The sequence below is a fragment of the Trachypithecus francoisi genome, unplaced genomic scaffold (genome assembly GCF_009764315.1).
Source record: "Trachypithecus francoisi isolate TF-2019V2 unplaced genomic scaffold, Tfra_2.0 Lachesis_group10, whole genome shotgun sequence".
Classification (NCBI taxonomy): domain Eukaryota; kingdom Metazoa; phylum Chordata; class Mammalia; order Primates; family Cercopithecidae; genus Trachypithecus; species Trachypithecus francoisi.
Window position 1 is genome coordinate 54,522,821 of NW_022681455.1, and position 20,620 is coordinate 54,543,440.

The 20,620-nt window shown below is 37.2% G+C and overlaps 1 pseudogene; it reads right to left on the reverse strand.

The window, feature by feature from the left end:
- Positions 1 to 1,209: 1,209 nt before the first annotated feature.
- The window catches only part of LOC117088545, a 93,332-nt pseudogene continuing 73,921 nt past the window's right edge, over positions 1,210 to 20,620 (reverse strand).

Sequence of the window (20,620 nt, forward strand, 5' to 3'; positions counted from 1 at the left end):
TATTTAGACCATTCAGAAATATTTTAATGGCTGTATAATATTTTCTTACCTAGATGTCTATATCATAATTTATATCACTGAGAAAATAAAGGCTATCATATAGGAGTAAAACTCTAAACTTCTTGTTTCCTGCTTGCAACTTAATCATTGGCCCTTACCATGATCCTTCTTATGTATTAGAGGGGACGTAGAAGAGTTATAAACTTATTCCAAGTCTTACCTAAATTGATGCCCCAAACATCTTATTTTTTCCCATAAACTCAGGGTACTTTTTGATCACTTGTAGCCTTTCAAGTTTCCCATAATTTCCCCATCTGTCAAGGTTCTCAAAAGAGCTTTTTGTTATCTTGTATATGAGTTTGGCATTTATTTTTCTTTTATTAAATATAGAAAACCTAGGTTTGTTAAGCTCTTACAAAAACAAAACAATTACCGTTTGAAATACTTTGAGGACTTCATCCCAGACTCACTCACTTGTTCTATTACAAAAACTAATCTAAAAGGCTGGAAATTAAAAAATATAACCTAAGAGGTTATAACAGAGCAGCCTGGTAAAGCATGGTAAAAGGAACCCTCTCTTTCCCAGTCTACCTGTAACTCCAAGCTCCTGTGCATTTTCACCACATAAGTCTGCTAGCTTACAGAAGATGCATACAATGAAGGCAGGAATTATAGGCCTACTCAGAGGGTACTCAGACACATAAAGTTTTGGAGTAATGAATAAACTACAAATACCCTCTTGGTTAAGTTAATTCATCAAGTTAATAAAGGTCATAATATCTCTTCTGCTGGTGACAACTTGTTATCTCAGCATAGTCTGTCTCAAGAAAGAACTGGTTCAGGTTGGGTTTTGGAAAAGGAAAAAGACTTTCATCAACTTTGCTCCAGAGTGGAAAAGGCATCAAGTTCTCTCCTATAGTTAGGAGCAGAATTTTTTGTTGTTGTTGCTTTTTGTTTTTGTTTGTTTGTTTGTGAGAGATGGAGTTTCATTCTTGTTGCCCAGGCTGAAGTGCAATGGCATGATATCTGCTCACCGCAATAGGAGCAGAATCTCAAACCTGCGTAATTTTTTTTTTTTTTTTGAGACGGAGTCTCGCTCTGTCGCCCGGGCTGGAGTGCAGTGGCCAGATCTCAGCTCACTGCAAGCTCTGCCTCCTGGGTTTACGCCATTGTCCTGCCTCAGCCTCCGGAGTAGCTGGGACTACAGGCGCCCGCCTCGGCCTCCCAAAGTGCTGGGATTACAGGCTTGAGCCACCGTGCCCGGCCAAAGCTGCGTAAATTATTTTCAGTGATCAACATCTGCATCCTCAAACTGTCCAGCAACTGTTGGTGTGATATCCACCTCCATCCCATCTTCATAATCTTATTGAATCTTCTCTCCTGACCCCAGCCATATTATACTGGCTGTTCACAGACTGAGAAACCTTTTCTTCTAATCTCTCCAATGTGGCTTGGCCTTCTACTGTTTTTTTTTATGTTTTATTTTTTTTTTTTTTATTATACTTTAAGTTCTAGGGTACATGTGCATAACGTGCAGGTTTGTTACATATGTATACTTGTGCCATGTTGGTGTGCTGCACCCATCAACTCGTCAGTACCCATCAATTCGTCATTTATATCAGGTATAACTCCCAATGCAATCCCTTCCCCCTCCCCCCTCCCCATGATAGGCCCCGATGTGTGATGTTCCCCTTCCCGAGTCCAAGTGATCTAGGTAGTACATTCAGGACATAGGCATGGGCAAGGACTTCATGTCTAAAACACCAAAAGCAACGGCAGCAAAAGTAAAAATTGATAAATGGGATCTAATTAAACTAAAGAGCTTCTGTGCAGCAAAAGAAACTACCGTCAGAGTGAACAGGCAACCTACAGAATGGGAGAAAATTTTTGCAATCTACTCATCTGACAAAGGGCTAATATCCAGAATCTACAAAGAACTCAAACAAATATACAAGAAAAAAACAAACAACCCCATCAAAAAGTGGGCAAACGATATGAACAGACATTTCTCAAAAGAAGACATTCATACAGCCAACAGACACATGAAAAAATGCTCATCACTCGCCATCAGAGAAATGCAAATCAAAACCACAATGAGATACCATCTCACACCAGTTAGAATGGCAGTCATTAAAAAGTCAGGAAACAACAGGTGTTGGAGAGGATGTGGAGAAATAGGAACCCTTTTACACTGTTGGTGGGATTGTAAACTAGTTCAACCATTATGGAAAACAGTATGGCAATTCCTCAAGGATCTAGAACTAGATGTACCATATGACCCAGCCATCCCACTACTGGGTATATGCCCAAAGGATTATAAATCATGCTGCTATAAAGACACATGCACACATATGTTTATTGTGGCACTATTCACAATAGCAAAGACTTGGAATCAACCCAAATGTCCATCTGTGACAGACTGGATTAAGAAAATGTGGTGCATATACACCATGGAATACTATGCAGCCATAAAAAAGGATGAGTTTGTGTCCTTTGTAGGGACATGAATGCAGCTGGAAACCATCATTCTTAGCAAACTATCACAAGAACAATGAGGTCTTCTACTGTTAATGGAATAATCCATCTTCATAGGTGTAAAATGTAGAGATGTCCTCTTGTCCTCGTTCATGTGCTTCCACATCATATTCTTTCCATCGTAGTCGTCTGAATCCTCATCCTCAGGATCTGGATGCAAGGCCTGGCATTCACACATTGCAGTCAACATTGCTTCCAATGCTGATTTATCACTAGGTACAAATATAAATTCAGAATAAGTTCAACATAATCATCACTGTCTTCCTCTTCTTCATCAGCAACAGATTCTTTGGATTCTTCAAATTTGTCATTCACTGTAACATACAAATGTTCTCCTAGACAGTCAGGTTGGTCCCTGGATAATGCATGTAAACTAATGGTGGGATATTCCAATGAGAATCCTAGTCCAGAGCCATCTAACCAAGATAGGTGACTCTCAGCGATGTAAAGCGTACTGGTGCAGAGGCCCTTCCTGTTCAGCACAGCCTTGGTGTCTGGCTGCTGTCACAGATGCCCCTCTGCCAGCTCAGGTAGCAGGAAACTATTTCGGCATATATTTTTCAGTGTACCACAATGTTAGCATTATATCACCAAAACTCCAACTCATGTGAACAGAAACCTCACTGCAAAATCCAATGGTTACTTTTATAACATATCTGGTTTCGTTTTTCTGCAGTATTTAAAGAGTTTACTATGACTTTTGTCTTCAAATACTTCTCCCTCTTAGCTTCTATGGACAGCTATCTCAAAGTATTCCTATGACCTTTGTGTTGTCCTCCCCACACTAGGCCCTCCATTTTCTTTGCTGACTATGTACTGGTATTTGTAGGGCTTCAGTTGTGCCTATTTGTTTAGTTTCACTTGACATATTGATTTCTATGAAATGTATTAATATTTCATCTCACTAACTTAAGCCTTTTTCATTTGTAATATAGATTACTGAAACATTTCTCAGTGGTTTTCCTTCTCTGTCTTCTTCAAATCACCTACATTGCTGTAAGAGTAATACTTCTATATTAATTAGACCACCAAATTACTCCAATGCTTAAACAATTTTAGTGGGCTCTATACCCTCTCTAGGATAAAAGCCAAATGCGCTCATGGATCTCTCTTGCTAGCCTTTACCCTTCATCTGGTCCCCAGTTTGAACTCATTAACCATGCGTCAGAATGCCTAGAGCATCCTTTTAACAACTTCTTTTTCCTCAAAAGTTCCCTATAATCTGTCAGGGCTCTTATGAAATTTTATATAACACTATTTCTGCATCCAGAGTATAGGTTAACTATTTCTTCAGTGAGTTCATATGGCTACCCATTCTTAATCATCCTAACATTTCATATACCGTACTGTGGTTGACAATTTACAATTTATTGCCCACCAGATGACAAATTTTTTGAGGACAAAGACCTTGTCTTATCTTCATATCTAGCATGCTACCTGGTACAAATTAAAATTTCTGATAATTTAAAAAATTTTTAAGTTGTTGTGGGCACATAGTAGGTATGGGGTATATTTTGATAGGAGCATGCAATGTATAATAATCACATCAGGGTAAATTAGATATCCATCACCCCAAGCATTTATACTTCATGTTACAAATGATCCAGTTACACTCTTTTGGCTATTTTAAAATGTATGATTAAATTAATTATAGTTACCATGTCGTACTATCAAATACTGGATCTTATTCATTCTTTCTAACTACTTTTTGGTACCCATTAGCTATCCCCACTTCCCTTGCCCCACTCTACTTCCCAGCCTCTGGTAACTGTCATTCTACCCACTATCTCCATGAGTTCCATGGTTCTAATTTTTACCTCTCACAAATAAGTGAGAACATACAAAGTTTGTCTTTTTGTACCAGGCTTTTATCACTTAACATAATGACCTCTAGTTGGATTTTTGTATATGGCAAGAGATAGGGAACTAGTTTTATTCTTCTGCCTGTGGATATCCAGTTTTCCCAGCACCATTTTTGAAGAAACTCTCCTTTCCCAACTGTATGTTCCTGGCACCTGTGTCAAAAATAAGTTCACTGTATATGTATACATTTGTTTCTGGGTTCTCTATTCTGTTCTACTGGTCTATGTGTCTGTTTTTATGCCAGTGTCATGCTTTTTTGGTTGCTATAGTTGTGTAGTATTATTTGAAGTCAGATAATGTGATTCCTCCAGTCTTGCTCTTTTTGCTCAAGATAGCTGTGACTATTCTGGGTTTTTTGTAATTCTGTATAAATTTTAGGATTTTTTTTCTATTTCTGGGAAGAATGTGATTTGTATTTTGACAGGGATTGAATTGAATCTATAGATTGCTTTGGGTAGTATGGAAATTTTGACAATATTGATTATTCCAATCCATGAACATGAAATACCTTCTCATTTTACTGTGTCCTCTTCAGTGTCTTGCATCAATTTTTTTTATAGTTTTCATTGGATCTTTCACAACTTTGGTTAATTTCCAGGTATTTAACTTGCTTTGTACCTAATGTAAATGGGATTACTTTTTAAATCTCTTTTTCAGATTATTTGCTTTTGGCATATAAAAATACTCCTGATTTTTCTATGTTGATTTTGAATACTGCAAATTTACTGAATTTATCAGTTCTAATAGGTTTTTTTTTGTGTGTGAAATCTTTAGCTTTTTCCAAATATGAGATCATATCATTTGGAAGCAAGGATAATTTGACCTCTTCCTTTCCAATTTGGATGTCTTTTTATTTCTTTTGTCTGATCTAGCTGGAACTTTCAGTGCGGTATTGGATAACCATAGGGCTTCTGGGCATCCTTGTCATGTTCCAGATATTCAAGGAAAGGTATCTCAGTGTTGTGGTTTTTTTTCTATTATGATACTAGCTGTGGATTTGTCATACATGGCTTTTATTATGTTGAAGTATGTTTCTTGTATACCCATTTCTTACTGTATTTATCAAGAGGGGATGTTAAACTTCATTATTTTTCAGCATCAATTGAAATGATTCTATGGCTTTTGTCCTTCATTCTGTTGATACAATGTATCACATTGGTTTGCATATGTTGAGTCATCCTTGTATCCTTGCGATGAATCCCAAAGATGATGATGAATGATCTTTTTAATGTGTTGTTGAATTTGATTTGCTAGTATTTTATAAGGTTTTTACATTAATACTCATCAGGGATATTGGCTTGTAGTTTTTTTTTTTCTTTGATTTATCTTTGGTTTTGGTATCAGGGTACTACTGGCCCTGTGGGATGAGTTTGGAAGTAGTCACTTCTCTAAATTTTGGAATAGTTTGGGTGGGATTGTATTAGTGTTATTTTATTTGTTTAATGTTTGGCAAAATTGAGCAGTGAAGCCATTTGGTCCCAGGTTTTACTTTGGAAACTATTTCTTACAGCTTTGATTTCATTACTTGTTATTTATCTGTTTCGGTTTTTTATTTCTTCATGGTTCAATATTGGTAGATGGTATGTGTCTAAAACTTTATCCATTTCTTCTAGGTTTTCCAACTTATTGGCATAGAGTTGCTCATAGTAGCCTCAAATTTTTGAGTTATTGGTTGTAGTGTGTCTTTTTTCATTTTTTATGTTATTTGAGTCTGTCTAAACATTTGTCAAGTTTATTTTATTCTTTATCTAAAGGTTCGTCAAGTTTCTTTTCAGAAAGCAACTTTTTGTTTCATTAATCTTTTGTATTGTTTTGTTCATTCAAATTTACGTTCTAATTTTTACTGTGTCTATTCTTCTAAATTTGGATTTAGTTTGCTCCTGCTTTCCTAGTTCTTTAAGATGCCTCATTAGGTTCTTTATGTGAAGTGTATCTTCTTTTCTGATAGAGTCAGCTATAAACTTCCTACTCAGTACTGCTTTTGCTGTACCCCATAGGTTTTGGTATGTTGTGTTTCCATAATCATTTGTTTCAAAATAATTTTCAATTTCTTTAATTTGTTCATTAACCCACTCGTCATTCAGGAATATAATGATTAATTTTCATGTGTTTGTTTCCAAAAATTCCTCTTATCAATTGTTGTATTCCCTTGTCGTCAGATAAGGTTTGATATAATTTCAACATTTTGAATGTTTAAGTCTTTTTTTGTGGCTTAGCATGTAGTCTATCCTTGAGAATAATTCATGTGCTGAGGAGAAAAATGTTTATTCTGCAGGTGTTGGATACAATGCCCTGTAAATATATATTAGGTCTATTTGTTCCATGGTGCAGATTAAGTCCAATATTTATTTGTTAATTTTCTGTCTTAAATAACCTGTCCACTGCTGATAGTGGGGTGTTGAAGTCTCCAGCTATTATTGTATTAGTCTCTCTCTAGCTCTAATAATATTTACTATATATATCATGGTGCTTCATGTTGGGTGCATATATATTTTAAATCATTATGTCTTCTTGCTAAATTGACTCCTTTATCATCATATAATAATGTTCTTTGTCTAATTATGTTTGAAGGGTATTGTCACTGGACATACTATTCTCAGCTAGAAGTTTTTTTTGTTTGTTTTGTTTTGTGTTTTCTGTCAGCAATTTAAATGTCATGCTACTCTCTCCTGGTCTATGAGGTTTCCACTGAGAAGTCTGCTGCCAGATATATTGGAACTTTATTGTTTGTAATTTATTCCTTTCCTTTGCTACTTTTAGAATCCCTTATCCTTGACCTTTTGGGGTTTGATTATTGAATGACTTGAGGTAGTCGTCTTTGGGTTAAATCTGATTGGTGTTCTGTAACCTTCTTGTATTTGAGTATTGATAATCTTCCCCTAGGTTTGAGAAGTTCTGTATCATCCCTTTGAATAAACTTTCTACCCCTAGCACTCTCTCTCTGCCTCTTCTTTAAGGCCAATAACTCTTAGATTTGCCTTTTGGGGGCTATTTTCTAGACCTTAAATGTGCCACATTCTTTTTTGTTCTTTTGTCTGCTCTGTGTATTTTCAAATAGCCTGTCTTCAGGCTCACTAATTCTTTCTTTTGCTTGATCAGTTCTGCTAAGAGACTCTAATGCATTTTTAGTATGTCAGTTATATTTTCAGCTCCAGAATTTCTACTGGATTCCACCTAATTATTTCAATTTCTTTGCTAAATGTATCTGATAATATCCTGAATTCTTTCTGTGTTATCTGTAATTTCTTTGTTTCCTCAAAACAACTGTTTTGAATTATCTGTTTGAAAGATCACACATCTGTCTCTCTATTGGTCCCTGGTGCCTTAGGTGAGGTCATGTTTTCCTGGATACTCTTGATGCTTGTGGATGTTCATTGGTGTCTGGGCATTGAAGAGTGAGGTATTTATTATAGTCATCATAGTCTAGGTTTGTTTGTACCTGTACTCCTTGGGAAGCCTTTCCAGGTATTTGAAGGGACTTGAGTGTTTTCATCTATGCTTTTGGTTACTGTAGCTGTATCTGAATTAGAGGGGACCCCAAGCCCAATAATGCTATGGTTCTTGCAGACTCACAGGGGTATTGCCTTGGTGGTCTTAGATAAGATCTGGAAGAATGATCTGGATTACCAGGCAGAGACTCTTGTTTTCTTTCCTTACTTTCTCTCAAACAAATGGAGCTTCTCTCTCCATGCTGAGCTGCCTGGAGCTGGTGGAAGGGTGACACAAGCACCCTTGTGTCCATCAATACTGGAACTGTACTGGGTCAGACGTGAAGCTAGCACAGCACTGGGTTTTGCCCAAGGCCCACTGTAACTACTACCTGACTAGCACTTAGATTTACTCAAGGCCCTAGGGCTGTATAATCAGCAGGTAGTGAAGCCAGCCAGACTTATGTTTTTCTCTTGAGGGTGGCAAGTTCCCCTAGTCCCAGGTGAGTCCAGGGATGCTGTCCAGGAAACAGGACAAGGAGTCAGAAACCATATAAATCTACCTGGTGATCTATTTTACTGTGGCTGAGATGGCACCCAAGCCACGAGACAAAGTCCTTCACACTCTTCCCTTCCCTTTCCCCAGGCAGAGGAGTCTCCCCATGTCTGCTACCACTACAGGGCCATGGGGAGTAAGTACTGCCAGGGTACCACTAATGTTCACTTAGGGCCCAAGATCTCTTCAGTCAACTTGTGGTAAATGCTGCCATGTCTGGGACTCACTTTTCAGGATAGTGGGCTTCTCTCTGGCCCAAGGAAGGCCGAGAGAGAAGGTAGTCCCTTGGCTGTTCAAGAGCCAAGGGAAGAATCAAGGACCTCAGGGGCCTGCTTGGTGCTCTTCCCCACTGTGGCAGAACTGAAACCTCTGCTGCAGAGCAAAGCCTTCTTTATTCTCTCTGCTTTTCTCAAGCAGAAAGGGCCTTTCTCTGTAGCCATCACAGCTGGGACTGTGCTGGGTCACACCTGAAGCCAGCATGACCCAGAGTTTCATCCAAGGCCCACGGCATGCACTGCCTGCTTACTGCTGTAGATTGTTTAGATCCTAAGGGCTCTTTGGTCAGCAGGTGATAAATTCTGCTAGGACTCTGTCCTTCCCTTTAAGGAAACAGGTTCTCTGCTGCTCCAGGGTCTGTCTAGAAATGTCATTCAGGAGCTAGGGCCTGAAATAGGGGCCTCATGACTCTCCCTGGTTCCCTACCCTACTGTGGATGAGCTAGAATCCAATTTTCAAGAAAAAGTCCTATTTATTCTTCCTTCTCCTCTCAAGCAGAAGGAAGAAGTCTCTTTCAGCGCTGCAGGCTGTAATGCCTGGGGTTGGGAGTGAGTCATGCAAGCAGTCCCTTAGCTGCTTTGGCTCCTGTCTCACTAGGCATGTGTGCCCCCCGAAGTCGAGTGGCTTGAAGCCCAGCACAACACTTGATCTTACCTAGAATTTGCAGTCCTTATAGCCTAGATTGTCTGTCAGATTTATTTAAGACCCCAGAGCACTTTTTCCCATTGTGGTGAGGCTTGCACAAATTCAAGTTCTCACTGCTGGGATGAGTGATTCCCCTCTGGCTAGAGCAGGTCAGAATACTCTAGGTTCCACCTGAGTTCTGTGCAGTGTTGCTTTCTGCTGTGCCACAGCAGCATTGTACTCCAATGCAAAGTCCCACAAATGCTGTCTCTACCTCCCCCAAGTGCAGACTGTTTAGGGCATACATACCCCTATGACTATATTCAGTCCAAGCTAAAATGCTGTCTCTATAGACTGAGTCCTAATTTAGCTTCACGTCTAGCTACTTTACCCAGCCTTCTTGTTTAATGCTTAAATGTCCTCTGTAGTAACACTTTGGAATTCTTTATCCATATTTTTTCATAATATGCTTCTAATACTAATATTTAGATTTTTTAGACTTGACTTTCACTTTTTCTTTTTCTTCAAATTTAGTTTTATATCTTATACCTGTATTTTCTGTCAATTCCTACTCTTAAGCACGTGAACTTCTTACTCCAGGTATATTTTTAGTAAAAATTCTTTAATGACATTTCATCATGCCAATATTTTGTTTTATAGTCTACCTTTGCCTTAATGGTTGCTTTTGCAGAGATTATTTTAATCAGTTGAAAAGTTTTCTCAATACTTCAGTAGTTTTAATAGGAGCATCTTACAGATTTTCCTGTGGTTTTGTGCTTATTTTAAGTGGTTTTATTTTTTATGGACTAGAAATAACTGGCATTTCTGCATGGGGTGGAAAAGATGTGAGCTATTTGTGTGGCTTACTACATTTTCTTTTTTTTCTTTTTTTGAGACGGAGTCTCGCTCTATCGCCCAGGCTGGAGTGCAGTGGCCAGATCTCAGCCCAAATGATGTTTCTATTGGTACAGTAAAAGATAGCATCTTTGATTTGAGAGAGTGTTTTAATACCATGATATTCTTTTGTTTCATTAGGATCCTTAATTTCTGCCATTTGATTTTTTTCTTTCTCATTTCCATGATACCTTCACCTTATAACTTCCCTCTCTCCTCAGAGGTGATGCCTTTCCAAGACTGTTTCTCTGCTCTTGCATATGCTAGCTCCTATCCTTTGATTTCCTAGCAGACAATTCTGGTTCACAATGACTCAGTGTTTTTCCTAATCACTGTGGAACTCTGAGTGTGATTATCTTTAGCTTACCACTGCTAGACTTTTGCTGCATTCTCATCTTTACTGTGTAGTTTCCTTCAAATTTTTGCTTTGGAATGGGCTCCTGAGCTGGCTCTGCTGCTTTTGAGTTTCCAATATAACAAATTTCAAATGGAAATGGAAATTTGTAATATTATATTTTCTCCTAATGGAATTATAAATGTAAGTGACTATTAATACTCCTTGTTGATTTTGTAGGACATGGGGAGATTTATAATTCAGTAACTGTCTTTTTTTTTTTGAGACAGTCTTGCTCTATCACCAGGTTGGAGTGCAGCGCTGCGATCTTGGCTCACTGTAATCTCCACCTCCACCTCCTGGGTTCAAGTGATTCTCCTGCCTCAGCCTCCCAAGTAGCTGAAATTTACAGGCGCCACCCAGCTACTTTTTGTATTTTTAGTAGAGACCGAGTTTCACCATGTTGGCCAGGATGGTCTCAATCTCCTGACCTCGTGATCAGCCCCCCTTGGCCTCTCAAAGTGTTGGGAAAACAGGTGTGAGCCACCGCGTCCAAACTACTTATTTCTTAAACATCTTATTTTGAAATAATTACATAGATTTTCACAAAGGTATAAAGAAACATACAAGGGGATCCCAACACCCTTCATCAGACTGCCCTAATATTAACATTTTGTACAATTATAGTACACCATCAAAATCAGAAAAATGAATTTGCTACACCACAGAATTTATTCAGATTTTACTAGTTGTACATGTGCTTGCTTTTGTGTATGTTTGGAGGGGTTGAGCTCAGTGTAATTTCATTATGTAAACACCACTACAATCAAGACTATTGTACTTCATAAAAATTCTCCCTCATACTACCACTTTATTACCACACATTTCCCCTACCCCTCAAATTCATAATCCCTGGAAACCATTAATCTATTCTCCATCTCTCTAATTATGATTTTAATGAATGTTGAACAAATGGCATCTTGTAGTGTCTCCATTTTGTTCCACTGAAATGCAGCTAAAATCACCACAAAAGTGGTGGGAGATATGTTTCCACAAAAGATGCTTTGAACTGTCCTGTGATGTGGCTGTCTGAGTCTCCGAAGAAAGAAGCACTAAACACCAGAGTAATCAGTCCAAAGCATTTATTAGGAGAACTGAGAGTGCTATAGCAATCTACATGACAGAGAGCAAAAGAAAAGGGATGTTCTACCTAGATACTATCTAGGTACTAGATACTACCATTCAGCAGGTAAATGGCTACATACCTAGATACGTTTCATCAAGAAGGCCGGGTATGGAATTTTTATGAGGTTTTAAGGAATTTGGCTCAGGGACAAAACCAATATCTTTCAGTGTTTGGGGCAACAACCTAGATACCTTTATGAGTGTTTGAGAATGTTCAAGGTCTTGGTTTGGGTTCAAGCTTGCTGGGAAATACCTGCCACTGTCTCGGTCACAAAACAGTCAAGGTACTCTGGGAGTTTTAGTCAGGACATAGAAAGTAGGAAGAATTAGGGAACCCTACAAGTATCCTTTTATGATTGACTTTTTTCACTCAGCATAATTTCGTTGAGGTTTATCTAAGATGTTGCATGTATCAATAGTTTGTTCCTTTTTATTGCTGAGTAGTAGTCCATGGTATGAATTTACTTCCCTTTATTTAGCCATTTACTCACTGAATGGTAGTATTTAGTACTTAGTTTTTGGCTATTAAGAATAAAGTTTCTATTAATCTGTGTGTATAAAGTTTTGCATGAAAATGTTTTTATGTATTTGGGATATTCTCCAGCCAACCTAAAAAGTTATACCCACACTACAACCTACACACATGAAATTTTATGACAACTTTATTTATAATTGCAAAATATTGTAGTCAACTCAGGTATCCTTCAATAGGTGAATTGATAAAATCTATGGTATGCCCATCTGTTTTACCAGAGTAGGTCTTAGAGCCTCAGTCTCACAAATTATCCTAAAATGACACTGTAACTCAACTCTACCATTCAGCTATGGTCTGAGAGCAGTCCTGCTGCCCAGGGACCTGCAAAAGACATGACCATCCATGCCCCTAAAGGCAGGCCTCTTGACCTCAGACTGACTGCAAATCCTTAAGCAGTCCAGTGACCCCACAAAAGCCCTGCTCAGTCATTGTCCAAGTGGTCCTACCCACCCAGGTATGGGATAGGATGATCACCCATTTATGCCCACAGAGGCATATCTACAGATCTTGGATTCAGCTTTGTAACAGAAACAGCCCTGTGATTCAGATCCTGTCCTCTTCAACCATACTCCTGAGCCAATCTTGCCTGGCCAGATTTCCAAACAGTGAATGAGCAGGAGTCTTCCAAGGGACCCAGATTGGGTAACATTTATCCACAGGAAACAGGCCCATCATCTATTGACCCAACTGCATATCCTGAAGAGGACTTTATCCCAGAACCACCCCTACTAACCAACGTCCTGGAGGCAGTTTCATCTGACCAGGAGTCAATCAGGATCCATGCCTGCCTCTGTAATAGTCCTGCCAAACACTAACCCCATAATGAACCACACTGTGGATCCACGTGTAAAGATGTCATGTACCCTGCTTGGCTCTGAGTCTAGAGGAAATCCCATCATTCTAGAGACTGGACAGGGGAAGGTTTTTACCTATCAGTCAATCAAGTCATAAAGACAGGAAGAAGTGTTTGTGCTTCAAATACATTGACACAAATATAAGGCTACACAGGTTACAATCAGGCAAACATGATACCACCAAAGGAAACAAAGCTCCAATAACCCAAAAGAAGTGGAAATCTATAAATTGACTGACAAAAACGTCAAAATAATCATCTAAAAACTCAATGAGATGCAAGAAAAAAACACTTAAAAAACTAAAATCAGAAAAACAGTAAATGAACATAGAGAAGAGTTTAATAAAGAAATAGAAATCATAGAAAGGAACCAAATAGAAATCTTGGAGCTAAAGAATATACATGTAGAACTGAAAATTTTAATAGAGATCTTCAAGAGTGAACTTGATCAGGTAGAATAAGAGGACAGTGAATGTGTGAAAACTGGTCATTTGAAATTAGCCAGCTAGAAAAATAGGAAAAATTTTTTTTTAAAGCATATAGAGACCTATGAAACATCATCAAATAAATTTATACATCAGGGAAGTGACAGAAGGAGAAGATACAAAGAAAGGAGCAGAAAGCTTATTTAAAGAAGTAATGGTTGGAAACTCCTCAAATGTTGGGGAGAATATGGACATTCTCATTCATGAAGTTCATAGGTCTCTAAGCAAGATAATCCCAAAGGTTACCCTATGACACATAAGAATCAAATTGCCAATAGTCAAAGATGAAATTTTGAAAGCAGTAAGATAAGTTATACAGAAGAACATCTATAAAACTATCAAAATATTTCTCAGAAACCTTGCAGACTAGGAAGAGGTGGGATAACATATTAAAAGTACAGAAAAAAGCTCACAGAACTGCAGTATAAGAATATTATACCTGGAAAAGCTGTTCTTTAAAAAAAAGGACTTTTTAATGATCTCCATTCTAACTGGAATGAGATGGTATCTCATTGTGGTTTTGACTTGCATTTCTCTGACCAGTGATGAGCATTTTTTAATGTCTGTTGGATCATTAAAAAATCAGGAAACAACAGATGCTGGTGAGGATGTGGAGAAATAGGAATGCTTTTACACTGTTGGTGGGAGTGTAAATTAGTTCAACCATTGTGGAAGACTGTGTGACGATTCCTCAAGGATCTAGAACTAGAAATGCCATTTGACCCAGCGATTCCATTACTGGGTATAAACCCAAAGGATTATAAATTATGCTACTATAAAGACACATGCACACATATGTTTATTGCAGCACTATTCACAATGGCAAAGACTTGGAACCAACCCAAATGCCCATCAATGATAGTCTGGATTAAGAAAATGTGGCATGCATACACCATGGAATACTATGCAGTCATAAAAAAGGGTGAGTTCATGTCCTTTGCAGGGACATGGATGAAGCTGGAAACCATCATTCTGAGCAAACTATTGCAAGGACAGAAAACCAAACACCACATGTTCTCACTCATAGGTGGCAGTTGAACAATGAGAACTCATGGACACAGGGTGGGGAACATCACACACCAGGGCCTGTCAGGGGTGGGGGGACTGGGGTAGGGATAGCATTAGGAGAAATACCTGATGTAAATGACCAGTTGATGGATGCAGCAAACCAACACAGCACATGTATACCTATGTAACCTGTACATTGTACACATGTAGCCTAGAACTTAAAGTATAATAAAAAAAGAAAGACATTTCCAGATAAATCAAAGCTGGGGGAGTTCATACCATTAGATCTGCCTTATAGGAAATGCTAAAGAAAATTATTTGTTTAAACAAAAAATACTAAGTAACAACATAAAACAAATGCAAGTATTTACCTTTACTCACTGGTAAAGGTAGATACATGTAGTCAAATTCAGAACAATACTGTAATGGTGGTGTATAAATTTAAATCCAGTATAGAAATCTCCCTTCATTTTTGTCAATATTTTCTTTATATATTTAGGTGCTCTAATGTTGAGTGCATATATATTTACAATTGTTATATCTTATTGATGAATTGATTCCTTTATCATTATAAAGTCACCTTATTTGTTTCCTATGACAGATTTTGACTGAAAGTTCATCTTATCTGATATAACTACAACCATCCCTGCTCTCTTTTAGTTACTATTTACATGGAATGGCTTTTCCCATCCCTTCACTTTCAGCCTACATGTGTCTTTAAGGCTAAAGTCTCCTGTGTATCATATTGTCGAATCTTTTTTTTAAATCCATTCAGCCACTTTATCTTTTGATGTAATTAGGCAAGAAAAAGAAATAAAACATTCCAAATCAGAAAGGAACAAATAAAAGTGTCTGTTTGTGAATGACATCATCTGCAAACATATAGAATACCCTGAAGACTCCACTAAACTGTTAGAACTAGTGAAGCTGCAGAATACAAAATCAACATATAAAAATCAGTTGCATTTCTATGTACTCACTACAAACAATCTGAAAAACAAAGCAATCTCATTTACAATAGCATCTAAAAAAATAAAATTTAAGAATAAAATCTTAGGAATAAATTTAAGGAGGTAAAAATCTATTCACTAAAAAGTACACAACTTTTATGAAAGAAATGGAAGACGCAAATAAATGGAACGACGTCATGTGTTCATGGATCAGAAGAATTAATGTCAAAATGTCCATACTGCCATACCTAATCTAGAGATTAAGTGTAAAGTTTATCAAAATTCAATTGTCATTTTTCACAGAAATAGAAAAAAATTAAAATTCATAAGGAAACAACTCAAAAACCAAAGCAATCTCGAACAAAAAGAATAAAACTGGAGACATCACATTTCCTAATTTCAAACTGTTTCTAAACTATAGTAATCAAAAGTAGCATAAAACAGATACATTAGACCAATAGAACAGAATAGAAAGCCCAGAAATAAACACATACATTAGTTAACCAATCTTTGACAAGGGCTGCAATAATATCCGACAGGGAAAGGATAGTCTCTTCAATGATAGTGTTAGGAAAAATAGATATCCACATGCAAAAGAATGAAATTGGATAATTTATCACCATATACAAAAAAAAAAAAAAGAAAAAACCCACCTTAAATGTAATGTTATGCACTGGATTAAAGACTTAAAAGTAAGACCTGAAAATGAGGTAAGACCTATGCCTAGAAGACATAAGGTGAGATCTCCTTGATACTGGTTTTCTCAAGTTTTGGATTTGATACCAAAAGCACAAGCAACAAAAGCAAATATAAACAAGTTTGACTACATCAAACTAAAACTTTCTGCACAGCAAAAGAAATAACATAAAGGAAAGACAGCCCACAGAATAAGATAAAATATTTGCAAACTATATATCTAGTAATGAGTTAGTGTTAAAATAAGAAATTCATAAATTCATAGACTGATTAACAAATGAGGACAGAATCTGAATAGGCTTTCTTTTCCCCAAAAAGACATACATATGGCCAACAGATAGACTTACCTTAGATGCTGCAGGTTTTATTCCAGACCACCACACTAAAGTGAATATTGCAATAAAGCAAATTACAAGATATGTTTTGTTTTCTTGTGCATGTTATGTTTACATTATAATTTAGTCCATTAAGTGTGCATAGCATTATGTCTAGAAAGACAATATACCTACCTTAATTAAAAATACTTTATTACTAAAAATAAATGCTATCCATCATCTGAGCCTTCAGCATATCATTATCTTTTGCTGGTATAGAGTCTTGCCTCCATGCTGATGTCAGTTGAGGTTGTTGAAGATTAAGGTGGCAGCAACTTCTTATAATAAGACAACACTGAAGTTTGTCACATTGATTGAATTTTTCTTTTACAAAAGACTTCTCTGTAGCATGTCATGGTGTTTGATAACATTTTACCCAAAGTAGAACTTCTTTCAAAATTGGGAGTCAATTCTCTCAAACTCCGCTACTGCTTTATCAATTAAGTTTATACAATATTCTAAATCCTTTGTTGTCATTTCAATAATGTCCAAATCTTTACTGGGAGTAGATTCTATCCCAAAAAAAACAAAAGCAAAACTTCCTTTGTTCATCCACAAAAAGCAATTCCTCATTTATTCAAGTTTTATCTATCATTAGATTGCGGAAATTCAGTAACATCCTTGGGATCCAGGTTTAATTCTAGTTCTCTTGCTATTTCCAATATATCTGCAGTTATTTCTTCCACAGAAGTCTTGAATCCCTCAAAGTTATCTGTGTCGTTGGGATCAACTTCTTCCAGGCTGCTATTAATGTTGATATTTTGACCTCCTCTCATGAGTCACAAATACTCTTTTTTTTTTTTGAGGCGGAGTCTCACTCTGTCGCCCAGACTGGAGTGCAGTGGCGCAATCTCGGCTCACTGCAAGCTCCGCCTCCCGGGTTCACGCCATTCTCCTGCCTCAGCCTCCCAAGTAGCTGGGACTACAGGCGCCCGCCACCTCGCCCTGCTAGTTTTTTTGTATTTTTTTTAGTAGAGACGGGGTTTCACCGTATTAGTCAGGATGGCCTGGATCTCCTGACCTCGTGATCCGCCCGTCTCTTAATGGCATCTAGAATGGTGAATCCTTTTCAGGTTTTCAACTGACTTTTCCCAAATCCATCAGAGGAATTACTATCTATGGCAGCTATAGCCTTCAATGAATGTATTAAATAATAAAACTTAAAAGTTGCAATTACTTCTTTTTTTGAAATTACTTCTTGATTCATGGGTTGCAGAGTGGATGTCATGTTAGCAGGAATGAAAACAATCTCCTTGTACATCTCCAGCAAAGGTCTTGGATAACTAGGTGCATTGTTGATGAGAAGTAATATTTTGAAAGGAATTTTTGCTTTCTAAGCAGCAGGTCACAACAGTAGTCTTAAAATATTCAGTAAAACGTACTGTAACCAGATATGCTGCCATTCAGGCTTTGTTGTTTCATTTATAGAACACAGGCAGAGTAGATTTAGCATACTTCTTAAGGGCCTTGAGATTTTCAGAATGGTAAATGAGCATTGGCTTCAACTTAGTTAGCAGCTGCATTATCCCCTAATAAGAGGGTCAGCCTGTTTGTTTGTTTTTTAGTATTTGAAGCTTAAAGCCAGGCACAGTGACTTCTCCTCTCTAGCTATGAAATAAAGGAATGGCAAATCTTTGAAACAGATTTTTTGTCTACATTAAAAATCCGTTTAGTGTAGCTATCTTTATCAATTACCTTAGATTGGATAACTTTAAACTTTTATTTTATGGAGATGTCTTCTTCCCTTAAACCTCATGAACCACCTTCTGCTAGCTTCAAACTTTGCAGCTTCCTTAACTCTTGCAACCTTCATAGAATTGAAGAGAATTACAGTCTTATTCTGGATTAGGCTTTAGTTTAAAGGAATGTCATGGCTAGTTTGACGTTATATTCAGACCACTAAAACTTCATATCAGCAATAAGGTTTTTCACTTCCTTGTCATTTGTCTGTTCACTGGAACAGCACTTTTAATTCCTTCAAGAACTTTTCCTTTGCATTCAGAACTTGGCTGTTTGGCAGAAGAGGCCTAAGCTTTTGACCTATCTTGGCTTTAGACATGCTTTCCTTGCTAATCTTAATTATTTCTTGCTTACTATTTAGAGACATGGGACTCTTCCTTTCAGTTTACTACTTAGAGGCCATTGTAGGATTATTAATTGGCCTAATTTCAACATTGACGTGTCTCTGGGAATAGGAAGCCCCAAGGCAACAGAGACATAGGAATGTCTGGTTGGCTTGTTGTTGGAGCAGTCATAACACACACAACATTAATCTATTAAGTTTGCTGACTTATCTGGGACTAGTTTGTGGAGCCCCAAAACAATTCCAGTAGTAACATCAATGATCAGTGATCACAAGTCATCATAAAAGATATAATAAATGTCTGAAATATTGCAAGAATTAGCAAAATGTGACACAGAAACAATGTGAGCATATGTTGTTGGAAAATGGCGCTAATATACTTGCTTGATGCAGGGTTGCCACAAACCTTAGATTTATAAAAAATGCAATATCGGTAAAATTCAAAGTGAAGATCAATAAAATGAGGTATGGCTATATACAAAAAGGGGCTCAATATCACTAATCATCAGGGAAATGCATATGGAATAACACTTCTGTCATTCTGGCTATAATCAAGAAAAGGATAGCAAGAGTTGAGGATGTGGATGGATATAAGGGAAGCTTCGTAGACGCTTGGTGGGAATATAAAACGGTCCAGTCATTATGGAAAACAGTACGGAGGTTCCAACAACAACAACAACAACAACAAAACTACCATAGAATCCTTCAATCCTACTTCTATGTATATATCCAAAGAAAATTAAATTATGTCTTGAAGAGACATGTGCAATCACAAGTTCATTTTAACATTATTCAGTCGCTAATACATGAAAACAGCCTAGTTCATGCTCCTAGACAAATGGATAAATTTGTGTGTGTATGTGATTGAATATTATCAGCCTAATAAAAAGCAAATTCTGCCATTTCAGCAATGCAGATTAAACTGAAGGACTATACTAAATGAAATAAGCCAAGCAGACAGACAAATATTCATCTAACGTACACATAGAATCTAAAACAGTCAAACTCATAAAAGCTGAGGGTAGCACAGTGGTTGAATAGACAAATATTTTATGATCTAGCATATATTTAGAATCTAAAACAGTCACACTCATAAAAGCCGAGAGTAGAAAAGTGTCTGCCAGGAGCTAGAGGATTGAGGAAATGGGGAGATGTTAGTCAAAGGATCAGACTTCCAATTTTAAGATGAATAAGTTCTGGAGACCTAGTGACCATGGTGACTGTCATTAATAGTACTGTATTATTTACTTGAAATTTTCCAAGAGAGTAGATATTAACTGCCCTCACCACACACACACAATGGTAACTATGTGCTGATAGATGTGTTAATTAATTTAACTGTGGCAACAGTGTATACATATATAATTACATTGGACACCTTGAAAGTATCTGGTTTTTATTTGTCAATAATAATAGCTTAACAAAGCTGATAAATTAATAAAACAGGTACTACATGTATAAAATGTAATGTTATCCAGCAATAAAAAGAAATTGAATTTTACTTTCTGAAAAAGGTAGTCTGAAAAGGTTACTTAGTAGATGATCGTATTTATGACATTCCTGAAATAGCAAAGCTAGGCAGACAGGATAAAAGAGTGACTGCCAGAGACTAGGAGGGAATGTGGGGGCTGGGGGTGGGGGGGTGGGGGAAGTTTTAATAAATGATGCAAAAGAATTTTAGGGTAAAACTCGTATGATACTGTAATTGTGTTTAATTAACATTATGCATTTATCAAAACACAGCTCTGCAGCACAAAGAGTCATCCTTAATGTTTGCAAATGTAATAAAAGGACTCCCTTTCCCTAAGAATTTGCCATATTGTCTTCACTTAAGAGGCCCCTAGCCAGTCTGCCTTTGTCTGCCTCACTGTCATTATCATTTTACTGTGGTATGTTGAATACTTCCTAGGTTATTTAGTTGTGTTTAGAAAGGAGGAACAG